The sequence below is a fragment of the Eucyclogobius newberryi genome, unplaced genomic scaffold (assembly GCF_026437365.1).
Source record: "Eucyclogobius newberryi isolate DKJ021-1_F unplaced genomic scaffold, fEucNew1.0.hap1 SCAF_14, whole genome shotgun sequence".
NCBI classification, from domain to species: Eukaryota; Metazoa; Chordata; class Actinopteri; order Gobiiformes; family Gobiidae; genus Eucyclogobius; species Eucyclogobius newberryi.
In genome coordinates this window covers 9,142,965-9,161,956 of record NW_027315768.1, presented here as the reverse complement: position 1 = coordinate 9,161,956, position 18,992 = coordinate 9,142,965, and the positions used below count along the sequence as shown (strand labels likewise).

The 18,992-nt window shown below is 40.3% G+C and overlaps 1 long non-coding RNA gene across 1 annotated transcript in view; it reads right to left on the bottom strand.

Annotated features, from left to right (window-relative positions):
- Window positions 1-1,859: 1,859 nt before the first annotated feature.
- LOC140359391 (uncharacterized) overlaps window positions 1,860-18,992 on the bottom strand; it is a 313,132-nt gene continuing 295,999 nt past the window's right edge. Inside the window, exons 3-4 of the long non-coding RNA XR_011926853.1 lie at window positions 2,357-2,440; window positions 1,860-1,906 (exon numbers count right to left, since the gene is read on the bottom strand). This is a non-coding gene — a long non-coding RNA (uncharacterized lncRNA). The remainder of the gene's footprint in view (window positions 1,907-2,356; window positions 2,441-18,992) is intronic.

Genomic DNA, 18,992 nt, shown 5'->3' with positions numbered 1-18,992 from the left:
ACTCTCTTGGTGATGTATTTGCGAGCAGACACAATATTCCCATGAGCCACAGGTTTGCCATGAGCGCAATAAAACCCCATTCAGTTTTATTTTGGCAGGATCAGCCTAAGCCTCATATCCACAGTGCGCTTTGGCCTTTCTCCCATTCTTTTATTATGTATGGCAGAGCGAATGTGTACCGCATACAGGAGCTGGATTGACCAGGATTTGTGGTTGCCATAACAACATGTGGCATTTACACACATGAGATGGTGTCGGTGTCAGGAGAGTTTTAAAGATGCTACTGTAAGAAGACAAAGACTGCAGAGACGAGTCAGCAGTTTGTGGTCTCTTTTGAAGCAGAAGGGTAAAACGGTCATAGATATTCAAAACAAAACAGCATACTCTGCAAAAAACTATTTAAAATGGCTCTTTTTATGTTACATTTGGACCAATAACGCTGGTAGTGTAGAATAAAAAAACACAATAACCTTACTTGATGGATACTACTGGCATTTTCACATTTCACTGAACTAAATTTATCAGTTTAATTTGGTGTGGAGCACTTTCTTAGCATACTTCAGCTCAAAGAAACCAAAAGAAAATAAAAGACACCCCCAGACTGATGTGGTCCTGCATAGCAAATAGACGGACAAAAGTGCAGGAAACAACAAAAAAAGAAACAGCGTTCGCCTATAAGCCAGAAAAAAGGCCCTACCTAGCAATATCTATAAATCTGATTTAGATTTTACAAATGTTTGACATATGAGTTCCACAATGAGTCATCGGGGGGCGCTGTCGAGGCGTCAAAGCAGGAGACAGTTTACTTCAGGGGACGTGACCGCTGCATAATATGTGCGGGTGAACAAAGCATGGCGTGATGACAACTTTATTACCAGGTTATACTGATGCAGATCAAGGTAAGACATAACCATACAGGCAACTACAATAAATCTAGTGAATGTTGTGAGAATTAGCCTCTGTGCTATACTTTATAAGCCTGTTTATTAACCTATTTTTTAATACCCCATAACCCATGCAAGTGCGAATTTAACAGTTGCAGAAAAGTTACATTGTGCAACAAATACTATGTTTTGGACTTTGATGACAGTTTCCCATCATTTATTAGTTAGCAAAGCCAACTCTCGGAGATGTATTTGCGATACAATATTCCCATGAGCCACAGGTTTGCCATGAGCGCAATAAAACCCATTCAGTTTTATTTTGGCAGGATCAGCCTAAGCCTCATATCCACAGTGCGCTTTGGCCCTTCTCCCATTCTTTTATTATCTATGACAGAGCAAATGTGTACCGCATACAGGAGCTGGATTGACCAGGATTTGTGGTTGCCATAACAACATGTGGTTTTTACACACATGAGATGATGTTGGTGTCAGGAGAGTTTTAAAGATGCTACTGTAAAAATGCTGTTTTTGCTGCTCTGACGTTGACTGCGACACCTATGCCAGTCATAGTGTTTTATGTTTACTGTCGCAGTTATGATTCTGTCTAGACCTAGATAAGTTCTGCTTATGGTACATGGAACGATTTTCTTAGTTGGAATACTGAAAATGTTAAGAACCGCTAACGAAAACCAAGGGCTGAGGAGAGTATATTTCAGATTATAAAATTGGCCTAATAGGTGGTCTATGTATCTTTTCCTGTGGGGGGTTTCATCAGCTGCTTGACTCCATGCACATTATTGCTTTGCCGGAAATGTTCCACAGTATGGTATTAAACGTATATACAGTATGCATCCTGCAATTTTGCAAGTTCTCCTACTTCGAATTTATTGAGGTGTGACCAATTGTTGGAAGAGGCTAAAGATGTCTGTCAATCTCGGACTTCAAGATTTCACGTTGTGTGTCAGTGATGATAAGAAAGGTGAAGAATCAGCCCAGAACTAAGGGAGGAGCTGGTCAATGACCTGAAGAGAGCTGGGCCCACAGTTTCAATGGTTACTATCTATAATACACTACGCTGTCATAGTTTAAAATCATGCATCGCACAGAAGGTTCCCCTGCTTAAGTCAGCACATGTCCAGACTCGTCTGAAGTTTGCCAAAGACAATTTGGATGATCCAGAGGAGTTATGGGAGAAAGTCATGTGGTCAGATGAGACCAAAAATATTGTGTTTGTATAGTGTTTGGAGGCAGAAGAAGGGTGAGTACTATCCCAAGAACACTATCCTTACTGTGAAGCATGAGGTTGGAAAAATTATGCTTTGGGGTGCTTTCTTGCTCAGGGGACAGGACGACTGCTCTGTAAGGAAGGAATGAATGGGGCCATGTTTTGGAAGATTTTGGGCAACAACCTCCTTCCTTCAGTCAGAGCATTGAAGATGGGGCGTGGCTGTGTCCTCCAACATGACAATGACCCAAAGCGCGCAGTCAGGAAAACCAAGGAGTGGCTCCATAAGAAGCATATCAAGGTTCTGAAGTGGCCTAGCCAGTCTATAGACCTAAATCCAATCCCCCTTCTGAGGGCGCTAGAACTCTGTTGCTCAGTGACAGCCCTGAAACCTGACAGATCTAGAGAAGATCTGTGTGGAGGAGTGGGCCTCTGTAATTCTAAACAAATGCTTGTAAACATGTCAGAATTGATTTCCTCAGTTTTTCAGGTTCAAATACTTATTTACACAACACAATACGAATAAACGATTTAAAAAAACAGACAATGTGATTTCTGGATTAATATTTTTTTAGATTGACTATCTCTTTCAGTGGAAACGCACCTACGAGGAAAATTTCAGACCCCTCCATAATTTAAGAACGTGCAAAATCACAGGGTGTTCAAATACTTGTTTTACTCACTGTAACAGTTACTTCATCACAGGTGTTTTTTATTGCTTAAAAATACCTCAAAAAACATCCATTCTTTTGCGGGCCTGCAAAAGAATTTGACTTGTGTCCATGGAGATTGACCAGTTAACCCATATTATTAAGAATTGGAGGCAAGGAGACAAGCTGAAAAAAGACACATTTGAATCTTTAGTTTAGGCTAAGGTCCACAATCACCGGACCGCGGGCCATCTGGGACTGGGCCTCAGAGGAAAGTATTGTTTATCTTTTGCAATTTAAAAAAAATATTTTATAGTCTACCATATTTATGCTCTGAACATATTGTGCAAAATTAAATGAGCAAACTCTTAGAACCATGTTATAACATTGTTCCCACATCAAAAACATACTGTACCTGGGGTTTTTTCATCTCCCTTTTGTAAATTATTCTGCCTCAAGTAGATGGGGTTCTAACTGAAATGCTGATAAGGAAACGCCTGGCAGTTATAAAGACATTTGTGCTTTTAGTAGACACAATTTTTAAAGATCTAAAACATGAAATACCAAGCAAAGGAACTTAAGAGCATGTACAAATAATGCATAATATTATGGACCTTTAAACTTGGGTGTCGACTTGCATGCATTTAGCGCTCTTGTAATTGTTGTTCTTCCACCAATCCTTGAAAAAAATCATAGGTTTGGTATTGTTCTTGAAGAGAAAACTGAAAACGGAGCCTTTTTTCAGATAACTTTAGCTTCCTCCATAGCGAAATAATATTTTCCACTCTTTTCATTCTTCTGTCTGCTTGCTCCCCACACAGCAGCTCCCCTCCACAGCCCGTGCCCTGCAGACCCTTTTCCCCTCATTGTTATTCCGTGGTATTTGGCGTGGTGCTTTCTGAGACACTTCACTTGGCTCCATTTATTCCGAGCTCGCTGGCCTTTAACAAGTTTAACCAGTGCGTCTGACCTGTGCTCCTGTTGATTTATCGCAGTCTTCACGAGAGGCTACGGAAAACACAGCCGTCACGCTGTATATTTCACCGCACACTTCACCCTGACACGTTCACTCCGCCATCAAGCTGATTCATCGCCGCGCCGCCGCGACACTAAAATATTTTTAACCTCGCCTGCAAAAATTTCATAAAACCTGACAGATGGGGCAATATGAACTGGAATAAATATGTCAGGGTGGTAATGAATTTGGCTCGGTGCTTAATTCCAATGATAATATTATTGGAGATTAGAAATGTTTAAAAGCCGGTTATTGGTATGATAATGACGTATTTTGACGAGATATTGCCGCACTCTTGCCAATAATTGCGCGAAAGTAGATTTAATTTTGAGTTTGGCTGTTGTGAAGGTCGTTGGATTGAGAAACGAAAAACAAATGAGCAGCGGTGGGAAGAGTACTGTAAATATTGTCTTTTTATTGCTCTAAAATATCTTGAAAAACGTGTATTCTTAGAGTGACCGGGCTCGCCTCTCCACAGATCTGACCTTACTTGTCCTGGAGGAATAGCTGCAGAAAAGTTACATAGTGTACCTTTATGTTGAAGTAAAGTTACATGACTAAAACTTGACTTTGATACAAGTACAAGTACTGCTGTTAAAATGTAAGTGAAAACAAATTATACATGGAAAAAAACAAACAAACAACAAACTAAACTAAACTAAAATTAGTATTAAAAATATATACTCTAATGGACACTAAATCTGAATTTCATTTTTTTTCATTTGTCTAATTTGGATTTGGACAAATCTGACCGACTTTGGACTAAGTGGACTTTAAATTTAGATTTTCTTATGACATAAATGTTGATTTAGTTCTGTTATTGTCTAGTTGTATGTATGTATGTATGTATGTATGTATGTATGTATGTATGTATGTATGTAGTATGTCACTCACTGGCCGTGTTCTGTGTTTGTTCCATGTTTTGATTTTTATATAATATATAAAAAAAGCTAAAAAAAAATAAACTGTACACTCATTTCAGAAAGTATCAATACTAAAACAAATAAAAACCTTATGGAAACATCAAGAAAGTACAAAGTATTGATAAGTATATTGTGTTGAAAAGTAAAAAGCATTTCTTTAGTATCCGTGTGGTATTGAAGTATCTAGCTTTTTCCTTAATCTCTAAATTGAGTTTTTAAATACTAGTTTTGTGACACTGATGCCAAGAAATAATAATGATCATGATCATCAACAACACTTTTACTGTGCTCTGTAACTCTTGATTGAGTTACAATTGCATGGTTAGATGTGTACTCCATTGCCAGTACATGTTTTTAAATACAAAATAGTAACATTCTAGTACTCCTGCAAAGTGCTACTCCTTCTGCTCTACTTTAAAAAAGCAGCCCCACATCAGCTTGGTTCTTTTGACCAGCACCCTATTTCTGACAGGCCCAGAGGCTCCAGAAGAATGGGTCATTGCAGTGAACAAAATATCCCTGAAGGGAGTTATCCACATGGAAAGAACAAGCCATTTTCCTTGTTCAGGGGCAAAAACCCTTCTGGAAAAAAGAGACGTTATTATGTCCGCCCCACAGAGTGCAGGGTTAGATTCCCAGACCATATGCGGCAGTTCATTATCCTAAGCAGTTTAAGTCAGGCATTTGATTGAATATAATTAGTATGTTAACTTTTTTTCTATATACGAAAGCTTAAACAATATTTTTTGGCCGTCAATATTTATCATTTGTACTCTTCACGTTCGTAGGGCACGTTTTCCTTATTTTTTGTAGTGCGCATAAGTAACATTATGTCATTATGGATTAACCCCCCGCTATTTATTCATTTATTGCACCTTTATCTTCACAATGGATTCTCAGAAAAGGGCTTACTGGGATTAACCATTTTAAATGTTATCGTTTATCCAAGCATTATATCGTACTCCAAAATGTGTTATTGCGAGTAAATCACCCTAACCCTGGGCAATTGTTCGGTTCTTTAATTCGAGCGGAGAGAGTTGGAAGGATTCAGGGCAGTAGCAACATTGTTAAAAAAGGTCTAACGCATCCACCAGTTTGAACATGAACTTCAGAAATCCTCTGCGTTCTTCGATTCAGGCATTTGTAATCATGATTCTATAGATCCTCAAAGCCCTGGACAGCGGTTTCCCATAGCTCCTGACAGGCTGCCCCTGAAGAATTGAAGGATAGGTCAGATTCCACAAGTTGATAGTAAAAAGAGGATTCTATGTTGTACCGTCCAGGCAGGTCAGACTTTTATGTTTGAATTTGGCATTAAACTGTCAAGCTGCAGTTCATGTTTTCTCCTGGTTTATGATTAATATCTCTAATCACTGGGCCTTACAACAACTGTTATAAAGTTTAATGTCTTTTCCGTCAACGCAAAGGCACTGAGGTGAAACGTGGTGGCACTATTCAGACAAAGGGGCACGTTTGTCGTTGCTGAAAAGACTTTTAGACACAAACGATGACAATGGTTCAACCTTTGTCGACTCACTGTTTGGCAACCTATGGACAACGACATGAGCACAACACATGCTACCTCCAGTAAAAGGATGAGAAACCTATCCCTTTGGCGTTGTTAGGACATCACAGAGCACCAAAGTGGTCAATAAAGATTGTTTACGAGTGTTGGTAGTCCTGTGCTGTTTTGAAATGACTTTGTGACGGTTCAATATTGTAAACTTGTTCTTTTTACAGTGGGTTAGCCAAGGTTTATGAGACACAGAGCAGTGATATACAGCTCTTATTGCAGTCCAAGACGTGGGCAAGATCACATCTTATCAACCTGTAGATGATCAATCAAAACCACAAAGCAAATTAAAAAACATGCTCTGAAATGCAATGTTTTTTATTGTTCAAAATGTGTTCTGTAATTTAAAAATAAAATAAAGAAGACAAATTAAATTCCGACGTTAGTCCAACCACACCACCCTGACTGTCTGCCAGGTCTCTACATTAGTCTGAGCTGGAGCCTAAACTATGTTCTTTTCAGTCCATCTCGTAAAGAAAGTGGATAGATATATTTTATGGCAACATGTTTCTGATCTAACACGAGTGTCTGAAATATCTTGGCTTGACCTGAAACAGACTGCAGAGTTTGTGAAAGATTGTCAAATGGGTTTTACAGTTCGCTCCCACGCTACCGTATGTCTTTTTGAAGCTCTCGACAACCTCAGCCTTTTGGCTACGAAAGGATAACATAGCATAACCCTTACCATTCTTTTATTTTTATTTCAAAATGGATCAACGTTGAGTTTTATAACCTAAAATCATTCAAATTCACCAGTTCATCAATCCTAATATGTTTAAGTCATCTAAAAAAATGATAACCGAGAATCTGAGCTAAGAATGGTACGATGCAGTGGCTTAAGGGTTGTTTTCACAGGTTTAAACACCTTGGAGCAGATTGGTACAGTTCGAAAGTGTCTCCACTGTCTGAAGAAAACCATACCGACCCATTTAAGCAATCTAAATGAGTAGTTTCCAAAGCGTTCTGGCTCAGTCACGTATAGCTTTAGCTAATGAGGAGCTTCTCACCAGAGCAAGATGATTGGATGGGAGAGAATACAGCCACATGTGAAAACAAGATGGCAAAAAACAGATATAAACAGAAAATAATGACAAATGCTAATTGGATCTTTTGATAAAATGCAGTAATTCCAGTGATAGTAACTTTATATGTTGTGCCAACAGACTTGGCAAAACAAAGCTAGCACACATTAGCAACAGCTATTTCCTGTTTATCGACACCCAGCTTGTGCGTCAAGTCCCAGAATATTATATTTCCAGAGTATAAAGCAGGTAACATCAGTCAAACCCTGTGTATTACACAAAGAGATGTCAAAATGTGGTGCAGAGGCACAGAAAAGTGACATTTTAATTTAGCTTTAGCCATTTTTGGCAGCACGGTGACAGAATGGCTAACACTCTCAACTCTCAGCAAAATCCGATTTCACCCATCAACCCAAAACAAGCCTTGTCCAAGATGTGGATGTGTGTCCCTGGGAGATGCTGAAGCAATCCCTGCTCCTGAGGACATGCGGCATTGAAAGATGGGTCAAATACAGAGGACAAAGGTCTTTGTGAGATCAATCTGATTAAAATGTGTAATTCAGGCAGAATTTAGATTACATTTTTTGTATTTATTACAAAAACATTTGTTACGTTTGATGACATCATCCGTTTATAGCGGACCTCTGCCCCACGATGCAGAGCCAGGCCCAAAGTATGGAAATGCATTCTCGGGTAAACCTGTCTGGGGGATGAAGTTATGGCTACATATGTTTGAACTCCTTCCTTATGACGAGGAGGTCCTTAGTTTAACCCCCAGGCTGCATAAGTTTTGATTAACAACCCACCACTGTTGATCTGTTCAGTCTTTATGTCATTCGCGTCAAGAAATGCATTTTTCATTGTCTGACCTTTTTAAATTATATTTTTCTTAGGGCCACAGGAAGTACTTTAGCTGCCATGACTTTGTATTATTGTGCTGGATTTTTCTTTTGCTACTTGTGAATAAAGACTTGACTTCATGGCACCGGATGAAACAACACAAAAGATTAGCCCTGACTCGCTAACCTTTTGTGTCGACAGCAGCTTCTTCCTCTGTGCTCCTTCTTTGAGCCGCGCTCGTCCCAGATCTCTTGTGTCTCCCAAAGCCTTTGCCACGAACAGCTGACAGTTGTACATTGACTGAAATAGTAGTTTTTGTGTTGAACAAGAGGAATGTGAAGCAGAGAGCACAATGCTTGAAGATGAAGAAGAGGAGGAAATGTGTTGTCACTAGGCTACTACCCATGCTGTCAGGTTTAATTTGCTCACTTTGAAAATCTAGCCAATCACAGAGTAGTTGATGGACTTCCCTGCTCAAGAGATGTGCTGAGAATAAGTGCTGAACGGGAGCTGCAACTAGAACAAACTACTAAAAATGCTCTACCTCTGGTCTATTTAACGTGGCGGTAATGTAGAAAGTGACATTCACCAGATTTACTTGAACTGTTTTAGCTTTTAAAGGTTTCGGTTCAGGACAGCTGAGGCTCGGGCCCAGAAGTAGTACATTTTCATCCCAACACTGCAGCAGTCTTTAGTGGTTTAAACAAGTACTTCTCTTGGTTATCGCGTACGTCGTATCTTGTGTGACAGGAAGTCAGAAAGTACCGTATTTTCCGGACTATAAGTTGCACCTTTTTTCATAGTTTTGGCTGGGGTGAGACTTATACTTTATATATTTATATTTATACTTATACTCCGGAGCAACTTATATGTGATATTATTTGTTATTCTCAACCGCATTTCATACTCATTTCATGTTTTTTTCTTTTCTATTATGCATTTTTTTGTCTGGTGCGACTTATACTCCGGTGCGACTTATAGTCCGGAAACTACTGTAACCCACTCAAAATACCCACCCTGTATTGAGTATAAATGAGTTGTAACTCAGATTGAACACACAAATAGTTGAATATTATTGCCGTGGAGACCGAAACGCTGAAACACCAATTTTCACCTGCCACCTTGCTGAGCGACATATGCTGCTCTCGCACTAAATCGACCTTATTTTTAACCTTTGAACTTTTTTTATTCACAGTTGCTCTTTGGTAAGTACTTATCTAATCATGACACTTCATTGACAACAAGGTTACGTTCCGTTTTCGGTTTGCCCTTTACCCATAATCCCCTTCTGCGAGCCGAGCGACGCTGCCCTGTGCTAGCCTGTGTTATCGGAGCTCTGATGCTCGGCAGATACAGGTTTATCGCGTCGCTCCTGATCCTGCCTCTTGTTTGTCCGATAAGGAGCGCTTGGTAATTAATAAATGTGGAATTCATTATAGTGGTGCATGTTACGTCTTTGTGTCTTTGGGGGCCTTTTATTTTTTTAAGCAAATATACCTAAAATAACAATAAAAATAATAAATGTCTGGGAGCTACAATGATTTTATGGTCACCACCTTCATTACGGTGGTTGGTTGTGATTTGATAAAGCAAAGATAGCCTTGAGCATCTGATGTCACCCATATATAACAAACGTTTACTGAATAAATAAAGCTTACATGTTTAAACGCGCCATTTTGTGTGGCGTGTGAGGCGTGGCTTAAGCTAGAGTAAATAGAAAACGCAGTTATTTCACATTTACATAGTGTTTTAACTTCTCTTTATGCAATGCTCTTACTATATTACATGAAAACAAATGTGTACAGTCCCTTTAAAGAGTTAAAGAGAGTTTTGTCGGCCCAAATGACCATAAATTTAAGAAACTAGACCACTTACCTCAATAATATCTCATTGCGTTGTGTTACAGACCTAAAATTATTGTTCCAAGCCTTATTAAGGGCACAGCGTCTCTGTCAAAGCTGTTAAATGCAATAATCTATATAACTGTAACCTCTGTCCTTCAAAAATGATTAAAAATGCAGATTTGGTTGAAAGTTAGAGTTACAATCCAGTTTTCCCATTTAACAGTGTGCTCACCTGTCAAAAAATAAGAATCATTCAAAAGATCATTGTACAATTATGTTTTGTTTTGCACTGCAGTTTTGCCAGTTTCCCAATAGAATGACAGAGTTTGTTTACCCACACCACGACTCCTGGTTTGCTTTGTCCAATAGTTCTGAAAGACATCATTGTAACATATTGCCAAACAGGACAGGTTTAACGGCACAAAAACCTGACACAAAGCTGTGATTCAGAACCTCACACCGGGGGGCAGTAAAGAGGACACGATCTGACTGCCCCTACCCCCTCCGTCCGCCCCAGCACATCCTCTGAGGTGCAGCCAAAAGCCGGCTTGATCCACAGAGCCTCTGCATTGATCCGCTCTGGAGCCCAAAATACATTCTCTCTAATGCCACCTCTCAAAGTCAGTGTTGTTTCTGCTGCCAGCTCCAGCCCAGGATGGACAGCCACTAGAGCCTTCAGTCAGAAAGCAATGTCACCCGTTTAAAGAGCCTTTTTGGAGTGCGTCTAAAGTCCATTGTCATTGAAAGCTGGAGCTGTGTTTTATTTTCATTGATATTTAGATATGTAGATGATGGCTGTCTCCCTCTTGTCTGTTCACCTTCACCAGTCTTTTTTGGACCGTTCTGTTGATAAAACTGTCGTTGCTATGCTGTAAGTGCTTATTGCTGGTGTTTTTAGCCTGATTTCAACTGCTTGATTCAGTGCATAAGAACTAAGGCCGTTGCGCACACAGCCTGGTACTGATATAAACGCTCTATCCCATAAATTTTAATGAGGCAGCATGTTTAGACCACTGAAACTAATGGTTGTTATATTTAAAGTTAGTATTTCATTTCCATTTTCAAGTTCACTTATTTAAGTTAAGATTTGTGATGCTTGATGAACTGAAACTGAAAATGAATTGTTAAACAGTTATGGTTATTTTACATGGTCGTAAGCATTTATGCTAAAATTGACGCTAATTGCTATGTCAGTGAATTATGTTTAACACTGCTACACAATGTACTGTTTTCTAACAAGTGGTGTCAAAGGACTCGTATAACTGTCAGAATACACATATCAAACAATTTAAACAAAATACTGTTCCTGTTTGTGACAAGGAAAGGAAGGAATACAAGGAAACATATTAAAATGGTTAAAAGTTTGCAAAATTGGCAGTGACTGGTTGGTTAGAGCGTTCGGCCACCAAGTCAAAAGTTGGTGGTTCAATCTCAGCTCTGACCATTGTAAACATTCTTGTGCCCTTGAGCATGACACTTCACTTACATTGACCCAGGCTGTGGTTAGAGAAATAGCAGGTGTGGAGTAAATAAATAACATTGCTCACCCAAGAACCTTCTTTTGCTTTATGAATCAAATACACAAAGTCCTACTGCACCTTCCTTCCAAGTGCAAACCTCATTCTTCTTTCGTCTTACTATGCAACTCTTTAAACTGTACTTTTTTGGCGTCTGTTCCCCTCTCGCTCACCTCACAAGGTCAGCCGTGTTCCTTGCAGCGGTTCCTGCCTCTCTGTCAGACTCTCCCTAGACCCATTCATTTACATTTTACAACACTTCAAACAGTAACCCCGCTTCTGCCTGCTCACATTTGAACAGTGCGTGACTTTGTACGCTCTCCAGCCTCATATTGGAGCGGGGGTCCGGGAGGACACTTTACTTCGCCTCCTGATGGGGTGTGTGCGCGGTAATGGGGCCCACGTATTGCCCGGGGCCACACCTTTCATTCGCAGCGGGGGCACTTCTCTTGGACGTTCTGCTGCCTGACCTCGTAAGTTTGCAGAGAAGGAGAGGCTGATAGAACGGCCTCTCAACATGGAGCATATTGGTCAATTACATTAAAGGTTTAAGAGACAAATTCAATTAGCTAATGTAATAAAAGTGGCAGCCAAGTGCTTCAGATTGAATCCAAACAATGTGTTGTGTATGGACTGGGGCAAGTGTGCTGGTCTAAAAATCCAACCCCAAACAATTATATCCCATAGTATGTTTCTTATGTTGTGCAGACTACTTTTGGGACACTTTAGTCTTGGTATTTCACATCGTACAACTGAACAGGGCTGCAAACTCGGGTAGAGCAAAGAACGTGATGGTCCAAGCGCTCATCCGCGACGTGTAATTGAACGTTTCTGCCATAACAATTTATGCCTGAAAAGTGTGACATATTATGCTTTTTTGTGGGGCTTTTAGATGTGGAATAAAACATACGCAGATCTCTATTTTACAATTTAATCCATTGTGAACGGCAATATTGCTCTGAAGTAAGTTAGTGATAAAAACAGGCCAATTGACTTCCTGCTCAAAAGTGCAGAACTGAGAGGTCTTCAAAGTGGCATTTTATTGTGGCAAGTGGTGGATTTTCATTCACTTGCACGTAACAGTATTACCGATATTTACATTTTATCATTGGTAAGTGCATAACTGACATACAATAACATAACATAGAAAGAGATGGGTGCATGCAGTGTGTTAAAGCTAGCCCTCGGAGAAACTATGCTGGGGAAGTATAGCAGCTTGAGCACTATCCTCTGCTAAATACTGCTTTTCCTGTCAGTAATATCCAATATTTGAGTAAACCTGTGTCTGTTTATCGCATGTTTTCACCTGTCAATCCGGATCCTCTACTCTAGATGAACGACCCTCTCTCCTGGAAGTGCATCAGTCCTGTTTCCCACTGGGTTCTTTGCCGTTTTTCCTTGCCGAGAAGGAAGGTCTAAGGACAGGGGAAGTTGAGACAGTTTTCCAGTTGCTGATTTCTTTTAAAGGTGCCATAACATGCTTTTTTTCACGTTTCGTAGTCTATCCTAAGTGTATAATTGATAATAATAAGGGTTGTGCAACACCCTTAACATAATAGTTAAGAAATATCACCCAGACCTTGGACCCCCTCACCAACCCGGAAATGCAAACGTCTTGGTTTGATATTCGCCCCCACCCTTGCGAAGAGCGATCTAGCTCCCCCGCCCAACCCGTGACGTAGTATCAGAGCGCGTGTGTGCCCCGCCCACCCGTGACGTAGTGTGTCCCCCACAGCTGTATGCTGTTAGCTCCACGGTGCGCCGCTCCGCGCGACTGAGTGAGAAAGAGTCTACTTTGAGACTGAATAAAAACTGGTGTTGATTGGTGACGCGTGCTTGCCCTTATGATGTCAGTTTGGAGATTCGAGGAAAGGAGATAGTCTGTAATATAGCTAAAAACTGCGGGAATCAATCAGAAAAACGCTCTGGGTACATATATGAGGCACAAATAGCAATGTAAGAAGGTTAAAAGCTCTGAAAAGTCGATTTTACAAGTTATGGGACCTTTAAACATTGTTGAATCTGTTTTTACCGTCACCCTCCTGCTGTTGTGGTCTTGGGCGTCACATGAAACACACTAAACATCCTTTTAAAACAGTAAATATGTATAAGGACTGCAGACTGCATCTGCTGGTGAGGAGTGAGGTGGTTGAAATCAGACTAACAACAATAGCTGCTATCGTAGAAGATGGTCAGCTGTGTCGTGACAGCAATTGGGGTGCTGGAATGATCAAAACATGAAGGTGTATAAACTCGACTGCCACCTCATTACATCATGCAAATTTGGTTCAGTTCAGAGGTTTGAGACAGTCAAATAACTGCGCTAATGTAAAGGACACATTTTATGCTAAATTATTGAGCGTTTAACCATTGTTGTCTCATAAAAAAACATACCTGGAGTTGTGTTTAGTTTAATTTACACTTGTTTCATTTAACTTTGCTCTGAGCCTCACAAAAACACTTGGTTCTGGAGGTGATGTGTTTAAGTTCATTAATCATTGGCAGACTTGTTCTGAGCATTTGAGCCGTCATATCAGCTTCTTTACAACTGAGTGCTTGTATTAGCGAATTCAGGGGAACGTTAGATTTTTTTTACATCCCCTTGGTTATTCCCTCTGGAGTGCCAACACGATTCCTGATGAGAGAACGCCTAACAATCATGCATAGTTTTATATGCATACATTAAGGAAGGGTGTGTATGTAATTGCAGTATTGATATATCGATACCGCTATGCAAAAATCTATACTAATTAGCATATGCAAATTATAAGACTAGGCATTTATTTCAGACATGTAAGGTCCATTTGTTCATTGTTTTGTGTTAAACTCACTCCAGCAGCAGCAGTTTGGATCAATCCATCTTTTTTTTAAATAAATGCAGTATATTTATTGAACCAGGTATTGAAAATGTTTAGAAATTTAGAAAGTATCAATACCAAAAATTGGGTTCTAAAACATGGGAATGCCAAAATTGAGGCCCTCTAGAGTATGTTTAATGGACAATTATAACAAAACCCATAGTATACGTCCAGGAAAAGCAGTATCATCTCAGAAGGTGGACACTTCACCAGAAAAGTCCCACAGTGCACCTTTAAATGATCTGAATATAAAGCTGTAGCAATTCTAGCAATAACTCATAAATCACCTCAGTTTGGGTTTTATGGTGCACAATCCTCAACGAGCCCCAGTGCAGGCAAATGTAAAATCATAATTATGCCGCTGATGGATAGCGAGTTTAAGTTATGGAGCAGTTTTCCATATGCTAGCACTGGGCTTTATGAATGACCGTTATTCTAAAACTCTCGGCGCATAACGTCTGGCGTGCTCTTAAAGTGACGGCAGCACAGTTTCTGGAGTTTCGGGACAGGTGCGGGAGCAGATGTTCGCGGCAGGTACGCACACTTCCCTCCCAAACACACAGATGGGGCCACTAGACGCCGCCTCGAGACGAATGGATTCATTAATGTGACTCGGAGGAAGATTTAATCAAGGGAGAGCTGCAAATCTACCAGAAATGAGATGGTACTTCCCCCTGAGACTTGGTACCGTTAGCATTCCTGCATTTTATTCAGTAATATTCTACAGAGCTTTGTAGTGTTTTCAATGAGAATGTTTGTGATCTAAAATCTCGTACTGAAAGTCCTTTTACCACCAGATCTAAACTTTTGCAGGACTTTTCTAGAGGTCTACAAAGGGTCTAAAATAGGACAGCATTAATACAGTAGTTCTAAATAATATTATCACAATACAACAACTCGATTCATCTGCCTGAAGAGTGGGTCCAGCTCGCCTCCGACGGTCCCTCGTCTGCCTGAAGAGTGGGTCCAGCTCGCCTCCGACGGTCCCTCGTCTGCCTGAAGAGTGGGTCCAGCTCGACTCAGACGGTCCCTCTTCTGCCTGAAGAGTGGGTCCAGCTCGCCTCCGACGGTCCCTCGTCTGCCTGAAGAGTGGGTCCAGCTCGCCTCCGACGGTCCCTCTTCTGCCTGAAGAGTGGGTCCAGCTCGACTCAGACGGTCCCTCTTCTGCCTGAAGAGTGGGTCCAGCTCGACTCAGACGGTCCCTCATCTGCCTGAAGAGTGGGTCCAGCTCGACTCAGACGGTCCCTCATCTGCCTGAAGAGTGGGTCCAGCTCGACTCAGACGGTCCCTCTTCTGCCTGAAGAGTGGGTCCAGCTCGACTCAGACGGTCCCTCTTCTGCCTGAAGAGTGGGTCCAGCTCGACTCAGACGGTCCCTCTTCTGCCTGAAGAGTGGGTCCAGCTCGACTCCGACGGTCCCTCTTCTGCCTGAAGAGTGGGTCCAGCTCCAGTCTCCTCGTGTCCGTCTGTCCGTCTGTGAGAGTCGGATCTCTCCTTCACTGGAACTCCTCCAGGTTTCTACGCTCTTTTCCCAAAGAGGTTTTTTTTGTAGTTTTTCCTGGCCGAGAAGGAGAGTCTAAGGACAGAGGACCCTGGGACATCGTCCCTCGCCACCACAGACATTGTCTGACTTCATCGCCACCACAGACATTGTTGATTCATTTCTCCCTGTGGCCCTCAGAGGCAACTGTTGTTGTGATTTTGGGCCTTACAAAAATAAATTGATTTGATTTGATTTGATTTGATTCCAACAGCAAAAGGCTTGATACCGATTTGAATACCACGCCCTGTAGTCCAACTAGGTTCTATATCAAAAGAAATTTTAATTCTGACAACTGGACAAAGGTTTTACAAGTGAAGACGTTTGGAAACTAATAGTGGTGAGGTAATTGCTGGGTTTCTGATGACATCACGACATTCTACAGGCCGATCATATGTAATTCAGATGGGGGGGCAACTTAAAATAGTCTTGTCAAAATGAAGGTTTTTGTTGTAATACAGCAAGTTCTAGGGTCGAGTCACTAATATAAATACCGTAATCAGGTTCAACTTTTAGAATTTACTTTCTGGATATTTCATGGTGAATTACCATCTGGTAGCATGACATCATCACATTCTACACTCTGAAAACAACCAATTAAAAGAGATTTCTGAATGTCCTCAAATTATTCATATATTCAGAATGTAAAATGCACTAATTGCATTATTTGTTTTGGAGATATGCCAAATTAGAACGAGTATAATAATTAGAATGTTATAAATGGGCTTTGAAAGACAATACATTATTTAACGGATATAATGTGATATTCTGCATTTTGAGGTTCATTTTATGGTCCATTTACATTCTGTGCTTTGTGAACCTCAACTAAAACATTAAAGGTGGAATGGACAATTTTTTTCAGCAAATTTTTTTTATCATATTTCCTCGTGGCGTGGATAAATCATTTGTCCTGCCACGTATCAATCATAAAATGCACCTATCGCTCACCTGCAGCCGCATGCGGTTCGTCCCTACGTTTCCGCGTGCCTAAGCGCATGGATCTATCATAATATAGTTCCCTCAGTGTACGGGGCAAAATGAAGACGGAGAAAGACAGTTCGAGCTGACGCAGAAGTGGACAGAAATCTACGGGAGACGAGCGATGCGCTCCGTTGCGCTAATAAACAAACGCACGTGTGTGTTGTATCAGTCCGCACGGGGGAGTGCGCATGCGCACTTCCGCCTGCGTTCTCAAATCGCCGAAAAATCGTCCATTGCGCCTTTAACAAGAACATTCAAGAATATTTTACTACATTCTTGATGCATTGTTAAAATATTAACACTATACATTAAACATGTTTGTTTTTTGCCCTCCCTAGTTACGTGTTAATGTATTTAATACTATACTCACAATCTTATATTCACACTTGCTGATGATGTGAAAGTCACCAGAGGCACGGCCAAGTGATTATAAGGGTGGACATTTGACCATGGCAGTCAGTATTTTGGTCATCATGCACAAATTAATTAATGGATTACTTCCCACATTTTGTTATTTTAAAACCTATTCCAAAAATAATTGAATTCATTATTTGCCTCAAATTCTGCAAACGATACACCATAATGACAACACAAAAGAAGAGTTTTCTGCGGCAGGAGCTGGAGACTAGTCGGGATCAACAGAAAGATGAAGCAGTGTACAGATGAAAACCTGTTTCAGAAGCTCTGGAACTCAGAATGGGCCAAATCTTCAACAAGACAACGACCCCAAGCACACAGCCAGGAGAACAAAGGAGTGGCTACAAGACAACTCTGTGAATGTCCCTGAGTGGCCCAGAGGCCAGAGAGATCTCTGAAGGGATCTGAAAATGGCTGTATCATTAAACTCAAAAAGACGAGGCTGTAATTAGTGCCAAATTGCTATTTATTTTTATTTTGAATATTTTTTTCAAACAATTCTAACAATCGTCTTTCACTTTGTCATTATGGGGTATTGTTTGTAGAATTTTGAGACAAAAAATGAATTTAAGCATTTTTGGCTGTAACATAACAAAATGTAGTAAAAGTGACAGTGTGAATAGTTTCTTGATAAACCGTAAATACATCAGTTTCAACCAACGCTTAAGCCTAGAGGTGAATATTTTAAACAAAAAAATGCTCATAATTTCAGTGGGTAGTGAGTTCCACTGTGGGATTTTACAGCTTTTGTTAAAGGAGCGGTTCAGGAGCCAAATGATTTATACATTTGAAACAGAATTTGAGAGATCATAAATTACAGAGGCTTTCAAAACTTAATAAATCATAATTCTGTAGTGGCTGTGATGAAAGCAGGTTGGTTTTCATCCATAATTTTGATTGCTTGGTTGTAAAGTAAACCAATGCGCTTTGTGGCTGAGGGAGCTGCCTGGGCCCATGTGTCATGCAGTCTGAAATATGAGAGAAGATCATATCGTGCATGTACAGCAGGACCGTCTGGTTAGGAATACAATGTCTGAATAGTTTGAAAATATTTAGATTTCTTTGTATTGTTTTGGACATTTTCTTTAATGCATTTATCACATTTTAATTAGGTCAAGCACCAATTCAAGATATTACAATTAATTTACAGCTTTTTATTGTATGTGTTTTTTGCTCGTACATATTCAAATCCTTTAGTTCCATTTTTTTTCCTTTTCCTTTTTCAGTGCACGCTTTCAATTCAATTTTCTTTGCCAATACTAAATAGACGACCCAGTAGTTTATTGCATTATTCTTGGTCTAGTTCACGATCAAGACCATTCTAAAACATTCAGAGAAGTCCAACTTTCAGAATTGATTGCACAAATGAGTATCAGTTTTCATGTTGAGTATATAGGTACCCGAGTTCTAAACAACGACTGAACTGGAGGAGGGCAGTATTGAGGTAAAACATCCATATAGTTTGTTATGTTTAAGCTTGCATACCAACTAAAAAATAATAAATATAGCTTGTTTTTTAATATTGCTTCTGGTATTGACCACCTTTTTACCCTTACTGCATTATGGCCCTGTTCTCTACATGAATGCATCTGTTAAATGTCTGCAGTCTTTAAACACAGTGTATCGTAACAGAATGTGGGGACACCCATCACAGCAGCTGGGTGTCCCTCCTTGGGTGCCTGGAGGTTCACGCATTGAATGGTTC